This window comes from Canis aureus, chromosome 20, assembly GCF_053574225.1.
Source record: "Canis aureus isolate CA01 chromosome 20, VMU_Caureus_v.1.0, whole genome shotgun sequence".
NCBI classification, from domain to species: Eukaryota; Metazoa; Chordata; class Mammalia; order Carnivora; family Canidae; genus Canis; species Canis aureus.
Window position 1 is genome coordinate 3,531,792 of NC_135630.1, and position 13,257 is coordinate 3,545,048.

The window sequence follows — 13,257 nt, forward strand, 5'->3', positions numbered from 1 at the left end:
TCAAGACATGCTTCCCTGTGAGAGCTGAGGACAGGGCAGAACCCTCCCGCATGCTGCCTGAATGTAGGAGTAGCTGCTAACATCCTTATGTTAGTGGCTGGGAGAGGTTGCGGGAAAAGCATGTGTGAGCACTGGGCCTGAACTCCCGTGTATCTGAGTTGAATACAGCGATTTCCAACGGTTTCCTCAACCAGAGTGTAGCTAGGTTCCAAATCCCATGTACGAGCGGGTAGCAGACATCTGCCTCCCATGCACACACTTCTGAGAGTTGAGCTTATGGCCTGTACCTCCACAGCCAGCCTGCTGGTACCCTTGGCTTCTAAAAGGCCTAGGCTCGCTGTTTGACGGAAGTGCTGGGAGAGGTAATTGGAATCTCCCGGCACACAAGACGAGTGCCTCCAAGCTCAATTCACGATTTCCCAGTAATTCTTGTGGTAGACAGGTGCTACATACTAAGTTCCATATGTGAGAAGGTAGCTGAACGCCTTGTCCAAAAGCATCTTACTTCTGAGAGTTGAGCACACCCTCAGTCCCTCACACTTCCACACTGCCTGCAGAGTGAGTTTCACACGTCTTCACCAGAGACGATTGCCAGAGGCTTCTGAGTACAAGTTAACAATGCAGACCTGGAGGGTATCTCCAGGTGCAGTAGAGTGGTAATCTTGGAACCTCCTGACTCAGATTACTGCTACCTTCTCACTGCCATAAGAATGCAGCTAGTTGACAGCTGGGTTCAAGACATGCTTCCCTGTGAGAGCTGAGGACAGGGCAGAACCCTCCCGCATCCTGCCTGACTGTAGGAGTAGCTGCTAACATCCTAATGTTAGTGGCTGGGAGAGGTTGCGGGAAAAGCATGTGTGAGCACTGGGCCTGAACTCCCGTGTATCTGAGTTGTATACAGCGATTTCCAATGGCCTTCTTCAATCACAGTGTAGCTAGGTTCCAACTCCCATGTCCGAGTCGGTAGCAGACATCTGCCTCCCATGCATACACACTTCTGAGAGTTGAGCTTATGGCCTGTACCTCCACATCCAGCCTGCTGGTACCCTTGGCTTCTAAAAGGCCTAGGCTCGCTGTTTGACGGAAGTGCTGGGAGAGGTAATTGGAATCACCGGGCACACAAGACTAGTGCCTCCAAGCTCAGTTCAGCCATTTCCTAGTAATTCCTGTGGTAGACTGGTGCTACATACTAAGTTCCATACGTGAGAGGGTAGCTGAACGCCTTGTCCAAAACCATCTTACTTCTGAGAGTTGAGCTCAGCCTCAGTCCGTCACAGTTCCACACTGCCTGCAGAGTGAGTTTCGCAGGTCTTCAGCAGAGACGTTTGCCAGAGGCTTCTGAGACGCAGGGTAACAATGCAGACCTGGAGGGTATCCCCAGGTGCAGTCGACTGGTAATCTTGGAACCTCCTGACTCAGAATACTGCTACCTTCTCACTGCCATAAGAATGCAGCTAGTTGACAGCTGGCTTCAAGACATGCTTCCCTGTGAGAGCTGAGGACAGGGCAGAACCCTCCCGCATGCTGCCTGACTGTAGGAGTAGCTGCTAACATCCAAATGTTAGTGGCTGGGAGAGGTTGCGGGAAAAGCATGTGTGAGCACTGGGCCTGAATTCCCGTGTATCTGAGTTGAATACAGCCATTTCCAACGACTTTCCTCAACCAGAGTGTAGCTAGGTTCCAAATCCCATGTCGAGCGGGTAGCAGACATCTGCCTCCCATGCATACACACTTCTGAGAGTTGAGCTTATGGCCTGTACCTCCACATCCAGCCTGCTGGTACCCTTGGCTTCTAAAAGGCCTAGGCTCGCTGTTTGACGGAAGTGCTGGGAGAGGTAATTGGAATCACACGGCACACAAGACTAGTGCCTCCAAGCTCAGTTCAGCGATTTCCTAGTAATTCCTGTGGTAGACTGGTGCTACATACTAAGTTCCATACGTGAGAGGGTAGCTGAACGCCTTGTCCAAAACCATCTTACTTCTGAGAGTTGAGCTCAGCCTCAGTCCCTCACAGTTCCACACTGCCTGCAGAGTGAGTTTCGCAGGTCTTCAGCAGAGACGTTTGCCAGAGGCTTCTGAGACGCAGGGTAACAATGCAGACCTGGAGGGTATCCCCAGGTGCAGTCGACTGGTAATCTTGGAACCTCCTGACTCAGAATACTGCTACCTTCTCACTGCCATAGGAATGCAGCTAGTTGACAGCTGGCTTCAAGACATGCTTCCCTGTGAGAGCTGAGGACAGGGCAGAACCCGCCCGCATGCTGCCTGACTGTAGGAGTAGCTGCTAACATCCTTATGTTAGTGGCTGGGAGAGGTTGCGGGAAAAGTATGTGTGAGCACTGGGCCTGAACTCCCGTGTACCTGAGTTGAATACAGCGATTTCCAACGGCTTTCCTCAACCAGAGTGTAGCTAGGTTCCAAATCCCTTGTACGAGTGGGTAGCAGACATCTGCCTCCCATGCATACACACTTCTGAGAGCTGAGCTTATGGCCTGTACCTCCACATCCAGCCTGCTGGTACCCTTGGCTTCTAAAAGGCCTAGGCTCGCTGTTTGACGGAAGTGCTGGGAGAGGTAATTGGAATCACCCGGCACACAAGACTAGTGCCTCCAAGCTCAGTTCAGGGATTTCCTAGTAATTCCGGTGGTAGAGTGGTGCTACATACTAAGTTCCATACGTGAGAGGGTAGCTGAACGCCTTGTCCAAAACCACCTTACTTCTGAGAGTTGAGCTCAGCCTCAGTCCCTCACAGTTCCACACTGTCTGCAGAGTGACTTTCGCAGGTCTTCAGCAGAGACGTTTGCCAGAGGCTTCTGAGATGCAGAGTAACAATGCAGACCTGGAGGCTATCCCCAGGTGCAGTCGACTGGTAATCTTGGAACCTCCTGACTCAGAATACTGCTACCTTCTCACTGCCATAGGAATGCAGCTAGTTGACAGCTGGCTTCAAGACATGCTTCCCTGTGAGAGCTGAGGACAGGTCAGAACCCTCCCGCATGCTGCCTGACTGTAGGAGTAGCTGCTAACATCCTTATGTTAGTGGCTGGGATAGGTTGCGGGAAAAGCATGTGTGAGCACTGGGCCTGAACTCCCGTGTACCTGAGTTGAATACAGCGATTTCCAACGGGTTTCTTCAACCAGAGTGTTGCTAGGTTCCAAATCCAATGTAAGAGCGGGTAGCAGACATCTGCGTCCCATGCATACACACTTCTGAGAGTTGAGCTTAAGGCCTGTACCTCCACATCCAGCCTGCTGGTACCCTTGGCTTCTAAAAGTCCTAGGCTCGCTGTTTGACGGAAGTGCTGGGAGAGGTAATTGGAATCACCCGGCACACAAGACTAGTGCCTCCAAGCTCAGTTCAGCGATTTCCTAGTAATTCCTGTGGTAGACTGGTGCTACATACTAAGTTCCATACGTGAGAGGGTAGCTGAACGCCTTGTCCAAAACCATCTTACTTCTGAGAGTTGAGCTCAGCCTCAGTCCCTCACAGTTCCACACTGCCTGCAGAGTGAGTTTCGCAGGTCTTCAGCAGAGACGTTTGCCAGAGGCTTCTGAGACGCAGGGTAACAATGCAGACCTGGAGGGTATCCCCAGGTGCAGTCGACTGGTAATCTTGGAACCTCCTGACTCAGAATACTGCTACCTTCTCACTGCCATAGGAATGCAGCTAGTTGACAGCTGGCTTCAAGACATGCTTCCCTGTGAGAGCTGAGGACAGGGCAGAACCCTCCCGCATGCTGCCTGACTGTAGGAGTAGCTGCTAACATCCTTATGTTAGTGGCTGGGAAAGGTTTCGGAAAAAGCATGTGTGAGCACTGGGCCTGAACTCCCGTGTACCTGAGTTGAATACAGCGATTTCCAACGGCTTTCTTCAACCAGAGTGTAGCTAGGTTCCAAATCCTATGTAAGAGCGGGTAGCAGACATCTGCGTCCCATGCATACACACTTCTGAGAGTTGAGCTTAAGGCCTGTACCTCCACATCCAGCCTGCTGGTACCCTTGGCTTCTAAAAGTCCTAGGCTCGCTGTTTGACGGAAGTGCTGGGAGAGGTAATTGGAATCACCCGGCACACAAGACTAGTGCCTCCAAACTCAGTTCAGCGATTTCCTAGTAATTCCTGTGGTAGACTGGTGCTACATACTAAGTTCCATACGTGAGAGGGTAGCTGAACGCCTTGTCCAAAACCATCTTACTTCTGAGAGTTGAGCTCAGCCTCAGTCCCTCACAGTTCCACACTGCCTGCAGAGTGAGTTTCGCAGGTCTTCAGCAGAGACGTTTGCCAGAGGCTTCTGAGACGCAGGGTAACAATGCAGACCTGGAGGGTATCCCCAGGTGCAGTCGACTGGTAATCTTGGAACCTCCTGACTCAGAATACTGCTACCTTCTCACTGCCATAGGAATGCAGCTAGTTGACAGCTGGCTTCAAGACATGCTTCCCTGTGAGAGCTGAGGACAGGGCAGAACCCTCCCGCATCCTGCCTGACTGTAGGAGTAGCTGCTAACATCCTTATGTTAGTGGCTGGTAGAGGTTGCGGGAAAAGCATGTGTGAGCACTGGGCCTGAACTCCCGTGTATCTGAGTTGAATACAGCGATTTCCAACGGCTTTCCTCAACCAGAGTGTAGCTAGGTTCCAAATCCCATGTACGAGCGGGTAGCAGATATCTGCCTCCCATGCATACACACTTCTGAGAGTTCAGCTTATGGCCTGTACCTCCACAGCCAGCCTGCTGCTACCCTTGGCTTCTAAAAGGCCTAGGCTCGCTGTTTGACGGAAGTGCTGGGAGAGGTAATTGGAATCACCCGGCACACAAGACTAGTGCCTCCAAGCTGAGTTCAGCGATTTCCTAGTAATTCCTGTGGTAGACAGGTGCTACATACTAAGTTCCATATGTGAGAATGTAGCTGAACACCTTGTCCAAAAGCATCTTACTTCTGAGAGTTGAGCACACCCTCAGTCCCTCACACTTCCACACTGCCTGCAGAGTGAGTTTCACACGTCTTCACCAGGACGATTGCCAGAGGCTTCTGAGTACAAGTTAACAATGCAGACCTGGAGGGTATCTCCAGGGGCAGTAGAGTGGTAATCTTGGAACCTCCTGACTCAGAGTACTGCTACCTTCTCACTGCCATAGGAATGCAGCTAGTTGACAGCTGGCTTCAAGACATGCTTCCCTGTGAGAGCTGAGGACAGGGCAGAACCCTCCCGCATCCTGCCTGACTGTAGGAGTAGCTGCTAACATCCTAATGTTCGTGGCTGGGAGAGGTTGCAGGAAAAGCATGTGTGAGCACTGGGCCTGAACTCCCGTGTATCTGAGTTGAATACAGCGATGTCCAATGGCCTTCTTCAATCACAGTGTAGCTAGGTTCCTACTCCCATGTCCGAGTGGGTAGCAGACATCTGCCTCCAATGCATACACACTTCTGAGAGTTGAGCTTATGGCCTGTACCTCCACATCCAGCCTGCTGGTACCCCTGGCTTCTAAAAGGCCTAAGCTCGCTGTTTGACGGAAGTGCTGGGAGAGGTAATTGGAATCACCCGGCACACAAGACTAGTGCCTCCAAGCTCAGTTCAGCGATTTCCTAGTAATTCATGTGGTAGACTGGTGCTACATACTAAGTTCCATACGTGAGAGGATAGCTGAACGCCTTGTCCAAAACCATCTTACTTCTGAGAGTTGAGCTCACCCTCAGTCCCTCACAGTTCCACACTGCCTGCAGAGTGAGTTTCGCAGGTCTTCAGCAGAGACCATTGCCAGAGGCTTCTGAGACGCAGGGTAACAATGCAGACCAGGAGGGTATCCGCAGGTGCAGTCGACTGGTAATCTTGGAACCTCCTGACTCAGAATACTGCTACCTTCTCACTGCCATAGGAATGCAGCTAGTTGACAGCTGGCTTCAAGACATGCTTCCCTGCGAGAGCTGAGGACAGGGCAGAACCCTCCCGCATGCTGCCTGACTGTAGGAGTAGCTGCTAACATCCTTATGTTAGTGGCTGTTAGAGGTTGCGGGAAAAGCATGTGTGAGCACTGGGCCTGAACTCCCGTGTATCTGACTTGAATACAGCGATTTCCAACGGCTTTCCTCAATCAGAGTGTAGCTAGGTTCCAAATCCCATGTACGAGCGGGTAGCAGACATCTGCCTCCCATGCATACACACTTCTGAGAGTTGAGCTTATGGCCTGTACCTCCACAGCCAGCCTGCTGGTACCCTTGGCTTCTAAAAGGCCTAGGCTCGCTGTTTGACGGAAGTGCTGGGAGAGGTAATTGGAATCTCCCGGCACACAAGACGAGTGCCTCCAAGCTCAATTCACGATTTCCCAGTAATTCTTGTGGTAGACAGGTGCTACATACTAAGTTCCATATGAGAGAAGGTAGCTGAACGCCTTGTCCAAAAGCATCTTACTTCTGAGAGTTGAGCACACCCACAGTCCCTCACACTTCCACACTGCCTGCAGAGTGAGTTTCACACGTCTTCACCAGGACGATTGCCAGAGGCTTCTGTGTACAAGTTAACAATGCAGACCTGGAGGGTATCTCCAGGTGCAGTAGAGTGGTAATCTTGGAACCTCCTGACTCAGAGTACTGCTACCTTCTCACTGCCCTCGGAATGCAGCTAAATGACAGCTGGCTTCAAGACATGCTTCCCTGTGAGAGCTGAGGACAGGGCAGAACCCTCCCGCATCCTGCCTGACTGTAGGAGTAGCTGCTAAAATCCTAATGTTAGTGGCTGGGAGAGGTTGCGGGAAAAGCATGTGTGAGCACTGGGCCTGAACTCCCGTGTACCTGAGTTGAATACAGCGATTTCCAACGGCTTTCCTCAACCAGAGTGCATCTAGGTTCCAAATCCCATGTACGAGCGGGTAGCAGACATCTGCCTCCCATGCATACACACTTCTGAGAGTTGAGCTTATGGCCTGTACCTCCACATCCAGCCTGCTGGTAACCTTGGCTTCTAAAAAGCCTAGGCTCGCTGTTTGACGGAAGTGCTGGGAGAGGTAATTGGAATCACCCGGCACACAAGACTAGTGCCTCCAAGCTCAGTTCAGCGATTTCCTAGTAATTCCTGTGGTAGACTGGTGCTACATACTAAGTTCCATACGTGAGAGGGTAGCTGAACGCCTTGTCCAAAACCATCTTACTTCTGAGAGTTGAGCTCAGCCTCCGTCCCTCACAGTTCGACACTGCCTGCAGAGTGAGTTTCGCAGGTCTTCAGCAGAGACGTTTGCCAGAGGCTTCTGAGACGCAGGGTAACAATGCAGACCTGGAGGGTATCCCCAGGTGCAGTCGACTGGTAATCTTGGAACCTCCTGACTCAGAATACTGCTACCTTCTCACTGCCATAGGAATGCAGCTATTTGACAGCTGGCTTCTAGACATGCTTCCCTGTGAGAGCTGAGGACAGGGCAGAACCCTCCCGCATGCTGCCTGACTGTAGGAGTAGCTGCTAACATCCTTATGTTAGTGGCTGGGAGAGGTTGCGGGAAAAGCATGTGTGAGCACTGGGCCTGAACTCCCGTGTATCTGAGTTGAATACAGCGATTTCCAACGGCTTTCCTCAACCAGAGTGTAGCTAGGTTCCAAATCCCATGTACGAGCGGGTAGCAGACATCTGCCTCCCATGCATACACACTTCTGAGAGTTGAGCTTATGGCCTGTACCTCCACATCCAGCCTGCGGGTACCCTTGGCTTCTAAAAGGCCTAGGCTCGCTGTTTGGCGGAAGTGCTGGGAGAGGTAATTGGAATCACCCGGCACACAAGACTAGTGCCTCCAAGCTCAGTTCAGCGATTTCCTAGTAATTCCTGGGGTAGACTGGTGCTACATACTAAGTTCCATACGTGAGAGGGTAGCTGAACGCCTTGTCCAAAACCATCTTACTTCTGAGAGTTGAGCACACCCTCAGTCCCGCACACTTCCACACTGCCTGCAGAGTGAGTTTCACACGTCTTCACCAGGACGATTGCCAGAGGCTTCTGTGTACAAGTTAACAATGCACACCTGGAGGGTATCTCCAGGTGCAGTAGAGTGGTAATCTTGGAACCTCCTGACTCAGAGTACTGCTACCTTCTCACTGCCCTAGGAATGCAGCTAGTTGACAGCTGGCTTCAAGACATGCTTCCCTGTGAGAGCTGAGGACAGGGCAGAACCCTCCCGCATCCTGCCTGACTGTAGGTGTAGCTGCTAACATCCTAATGTTAGTGGCTGGGAGAGGTTGCGGGAAAAGCATGTGTGAGCACTGGGCCTGAACTCCCGTGTATCTGAGTTGAATACAGCGATTTCCAATGGCCTTCTTCAATCACAGTGTAGCTAGGTTCCAACTCCCATGTCCGAGTGGGTAGCAGACATCTGCCTCCCATGCATACACACTTCTGAGAGTTGAGCTTATGGCCTGTACCTCCACAGCCAGCCTGCGGGTACCCTTGGCTTCTAAAAGGCCTAGGCTCGCTGTTTGGCGGAAGTGCTGGGAGAGGTAATTGGAATCACCCGGCACACAAGACTAGTGCCTCCAAGCTCAGTTCAGCGATTTCCTAGTAATTCCTGTGGTAGACTGGTGCTACATACTAAGTTCCATACGTGAGAGGGTAGCTGAACGCCTTGTCCAAAACCATCTTACTTCTGAGAGTTGAGCACACCCTCAGTCCCGCACACTTCCACACTGCCTGCAGAGTGAGTTTCACACGTCTTCACCAGGACGATTGCCAGAGGCTTCTGTGTACAAGTTAACAATGCACACCTGGAGGGTATCTCCAGGTGCAGTAGAGTGGTAATCTTGGAACCTCCTGACTCAGAGTACTGCTACCTTCTCACTGCCCTAGGAATGCAGCTAGTTGACAGCTGGCTTCAAGACATGCTTCCCTGTGAGAGCTGAGGACAGGGCAGAACCCTCCCGCATCCTGCCTGACTGTAGGTGTAGCTGCTAACATCCTAATGTTAGTGGCTGGGAGAGGTTGCGGGAAAAGCATGTGTGAGCACTGGGCCTGAACTCCCGTGTATCTGAGTTGAATACAGCGATTTCCAATGGCCTTCTTCAATCACAGTGTAGCTAGGTTCCAACTCCCATGTCCGAGTGGGTAGTAGACATCTGCCTCCCATGCATACACACTTCTGAGAGTTGAGCTTATGGCCTGTACCTCCACAGCCAGCCTGCTGGTACCCTTGGCTTCTAAAAGGCCTAGGCTCGCTGTTTGACGGTAGTGCTGGGAGAGGTAATTGGAATCACCCGTCACACAAGACTAGTGCCTCCAAGCTCAGTTCAGCGATTTCCTAGTAATTCCTGTGGTAGACTGGTGCTACATACTAAGTTCCATACGTGAGAGGGTAGCTGAACGCCTTGTCCAAAACCATCTTACTTCGGAGAGTTGACCTCAGCCTCAGTCCCTCACAGTTCGACACTGCCTGCAGAGTGAGTTTCGCAGGTCTTCAGCAGAGACGTTTGCCAGAGGCTTCTGAGACGCAGGGTAACAATGCAGACCTGGAGGGTATCCCCAGGTGCAGTCGACTGGTAATCTTGGAACCTCCTGACTCAGAATACTGCTACCTTCTCACTGCCATAGGAATGCAGCTAGTTGACAGCTGGCTTCAAGACATGCTTCCCTGTGAGAGCTGAGGACAGGGCAGGACCCTCCCGCATGCTGCCTGACTGTAAGAGTAGCTGCTAACATCCTTATGTTAGTGGCTGGGAGAGGTTGCGGGAAAAGCATGTGTGAGCACTGGGCCTGAACTCCCGTGTACCTGAGTTGAATACAGCGATTTCCAACGGCTTTCCTCAACCAGAGTGTAGCTAGGTTCCAAATCCCATGTACGAGCGGGTAGCAGACATCTGCCTCCCATGCATACACACTTCTGAGAGTTGAGCTTATGGCCTGTACCTCCACAGCCAGCCTGATGGTACCCTTGGCTTCTAAAAGGCCTAGGCTCGCTGTTTGGCGGAAGTGCTGGGAGAGGTAATTGGAATCACCCGGCACACAAGACTAGTGCCTCCAAGCTCAGTTCAGCGATTTCCTAGTAATTCCTGTGGTAGACTGGTGCTACATACTAAGTTCCATACGTGAGAGGGTAGCTGAACGCCTTGTCCAAAACCATCTTACTTCTGAGAGTTGAGCTCAGCCTCAGTCCCTCACAGTTCCACACTGCCTGCAGAGTGAGTTTCGCAGGTCTTCAGCAGAGACGTTTGCCAGAGGCTTCTGAGACGCAGGGTAACAATGCAGACCTGGAGGGTATCCCCAGGTGCAGTCGACTGGTAATCTTGGAACCTCCTGACTCAGAATACTGCTACCTTCTCACTGCCATAGGAATGCAGCTAGTTGACAGCTGGCTTCAAGACATGCTTCCCTGTGAGAGCTGAGGACAGGGCAGAACCCTCCCGCATGCTGCCTGACTGTAGGAGTAGCTGCTAACATCCTTATGTTATTGGCTGGGAGAGGTTGCGGGAAAAGCATGTGTGAGCACTGGGCCTGAACTCCCGTGTATCTGAGTTGAATACAGCGATTTCCAACGGCTTTCCTCAACCAGATTGTAGCTAGGGTCCAAATCCCATGTACCAGCGGGTAGCAGACATCTGCCTCCCATGCATACACACTTCTGAGAGTTGAGCTTATGGCCTGTACCTCCACAGCCAGCCTGCTGGTACCCTTGGCTTCTAAAAGGCCTAGGCTCGCTGTTTGACGGAAGTGCTGGGAGAGGTAATTGGAATCACCCGGCAAACAAGACTAGTGCCTCCAAGCTCAGTTCAGCGATTTCCTAGTAATTCCTGTGGTAGACTGGTGCTACATACTAAGTTCCATACGTGAGAGGGTAGCTGAACGCCTTGTCCAAAACCATCTTACTTCTGAGAGTTGAGCCCACCCTCAGTCCCTCACACTTCCACACTGCCTGCAGAGTGAGTTTCACACGTCTTCACCAGGACGATTGCCAGAGGCTTCTGAGTACAAGTTAACAATGCAGACCTGGAGGGTATCTCCAGGTGCAGTAGAGTGGTAATCTTGGAACCTACTGATTCAGAGTACTGCTACCTTCTCACTGCCATAGGAATGCAGCTAGTTGACAGCTGGCTTCAAGACATGCTTCCCTGTGAGAGCTGAGGACAGGGCAGAACCCTCCCGAATCCTGCCTGACTGTAGGAGTAGCTGCTAACATCCTAATGTTAGTGGCTGGGAGAGGTTGCGGGAAAAGCATGTGTGAGCACTGGGCCTGAACTCCCATGTATCTGAGTTGAATACAGCGATTTCCAATGGCCTTCTTCAATCACAGTGTAGCTAGGTTCCAACTCCCATGTCCGAGTGGGTAGCAGACATCTGCCTCCCATGCATACACACTTCTGAGAGTTGAGCTTATGGCCTGTACCTCCACATCCATCCTGCTGGTACCCTTGGCTTCTAAAAGGCCTAGGCTCGCTGTTTGACGGAAGTGCTGGGAGAGGTAATTGGAATCACCCGGCACACAAGACTAGTGCCTCCAAGCTCAGTTCAGCGATTTCCTAGTAATTCCTGTGGTAGACTGGTGCTACATACTAAGTTCCATACGTGAGAGGGTAGCTGAACGCCTTGTCCAAAACCATCTTACTTCTGAGAGTTGAGCTCAGCCTAAGTTCCTCACAGTTCCGCACTGCCTGCAGAGTGAGTTTCGCAGGTCTTCAGCAGAGACGTTTGCCAGAGGCTTCTGAGACGCAGGGTAACAATGCAGACCTGGAGGGTATCCCCAGGTGCAGTCGACTGGTAATCTTGGAACCTCCTGACTCAGAATACTGCTACCTTCTCACTGCCATAGGAATGCAGCTAGTTGACAGCTGGCTTCAAGACATGCTTCCATGTGAGAGCTGAGGACAGGGCAGAACCCTCCCGCATGCTGCCTGACTGTAGGAGTAGCTGCTAACATCCTTATGTTAGTGGCTGGGAGAGGTTGCGGGAAAAGCATGTGTGAGCACTGGGCCTGAACTTCCGTGTATCTGAGTTGAATACAGCGATTTCCAACGGCTTTCCTCAACCAGAGTGTAGCTAGGTTCCAAATCCCATGTACGAGCGGGTAGCAGACATCTGCCTCCCATGCATACACACTTCTGAGAGTTGAGCTTATGGCCTGTACCTCCACATCCAGCCTGCTGGTACCCTTGGCTTCCAAAAGGCCTAGGCTCTCTGTTTGACGGAAGTGCTGGGAGAGGTAATTGGAATCTCCCGGCACACAAGACGAGTGCCTCCAAGCTCAATACACGATTTCCCAGTAATTCTTGTGGTAGACAGTTGCTACATACTAAGTTCCATATGTGAGAAGGTAGCTGAACGCCTTGTCCAAAAGCATCTTACTTCTGAGAGTTGAGCACACCCTCAGTCCCTCACACTTCCACACTGCTGCAGAGCGAGTTTCACACGTCTTCACCAGAGACGATTGCCAGAGGCTTCTGAGTACGTTAACAATGCAGACCTGGAGGGTATCTCCAGGTGCAGTAGAGTGGTAATCTTGGAACCTCCTGACTCAGAGTACTGCTACTTTCTCACTGCCATAGGAATGCAGCTAGTTGACAGCTGGCTTCAAGACATGCTTCCCTGTGAGAGCTGAGGACAGGGCAGAACCCTCCCGCATCCTGCCTGACTGTAGGAGTAGCTGCTAACATCCTAATGTTAGTGGCTGGGAGAGGTTGCGGGAAAAGCATGTGTGAGCACTGGGCCTGAACTCCCGTGTATCTGAGTTGAATACAGCGATTTCCAATGGCCTTCCTCAATCACAGTGTAGCTAGGTTCCAACTCCCATGTCCGAGTGGGTAGCAGACATCTGCCTCCCATGCATATACACTTCTGAGAGTTGAGCTTATGGCCTGTACCTCCACATCCAGCCTGCTGGTACCCTTGGCTTTTAAAAGGCCTAGGCTCGCTGTTTGACGGAAGTGCTGGGAGAGGTAATTGGAATCACCCGGCACACAAGACTAGTGCCTCCAAGCTCAGTTCAGCGATTTCCTAGTAATTCCTGGGGTAGACTGGTGCTACATACTAAGTTCCATACGTGAGAGGGAAGCTGAAGGCCTTGTCCAAAACCATCTTACTTCTGAGAGTTGAGCTCAGCCTCAGTCCCTCACAGTTCCACACTGCCTGCAGAGTGAGTTTCGCAGGTCTTCAGCAGAGACGTTTGCCAGAGGCTTCTGAGACGCAGGGTAACAATGCAGACCTGGAGCGTATCCCCAGGTGCAGTCGACTGGTAATCTTGGAACCTCCTGACTCAGAATACTGCTACCTTCTCACTGCCATAGGAATGCAGCTAGTTGACAGC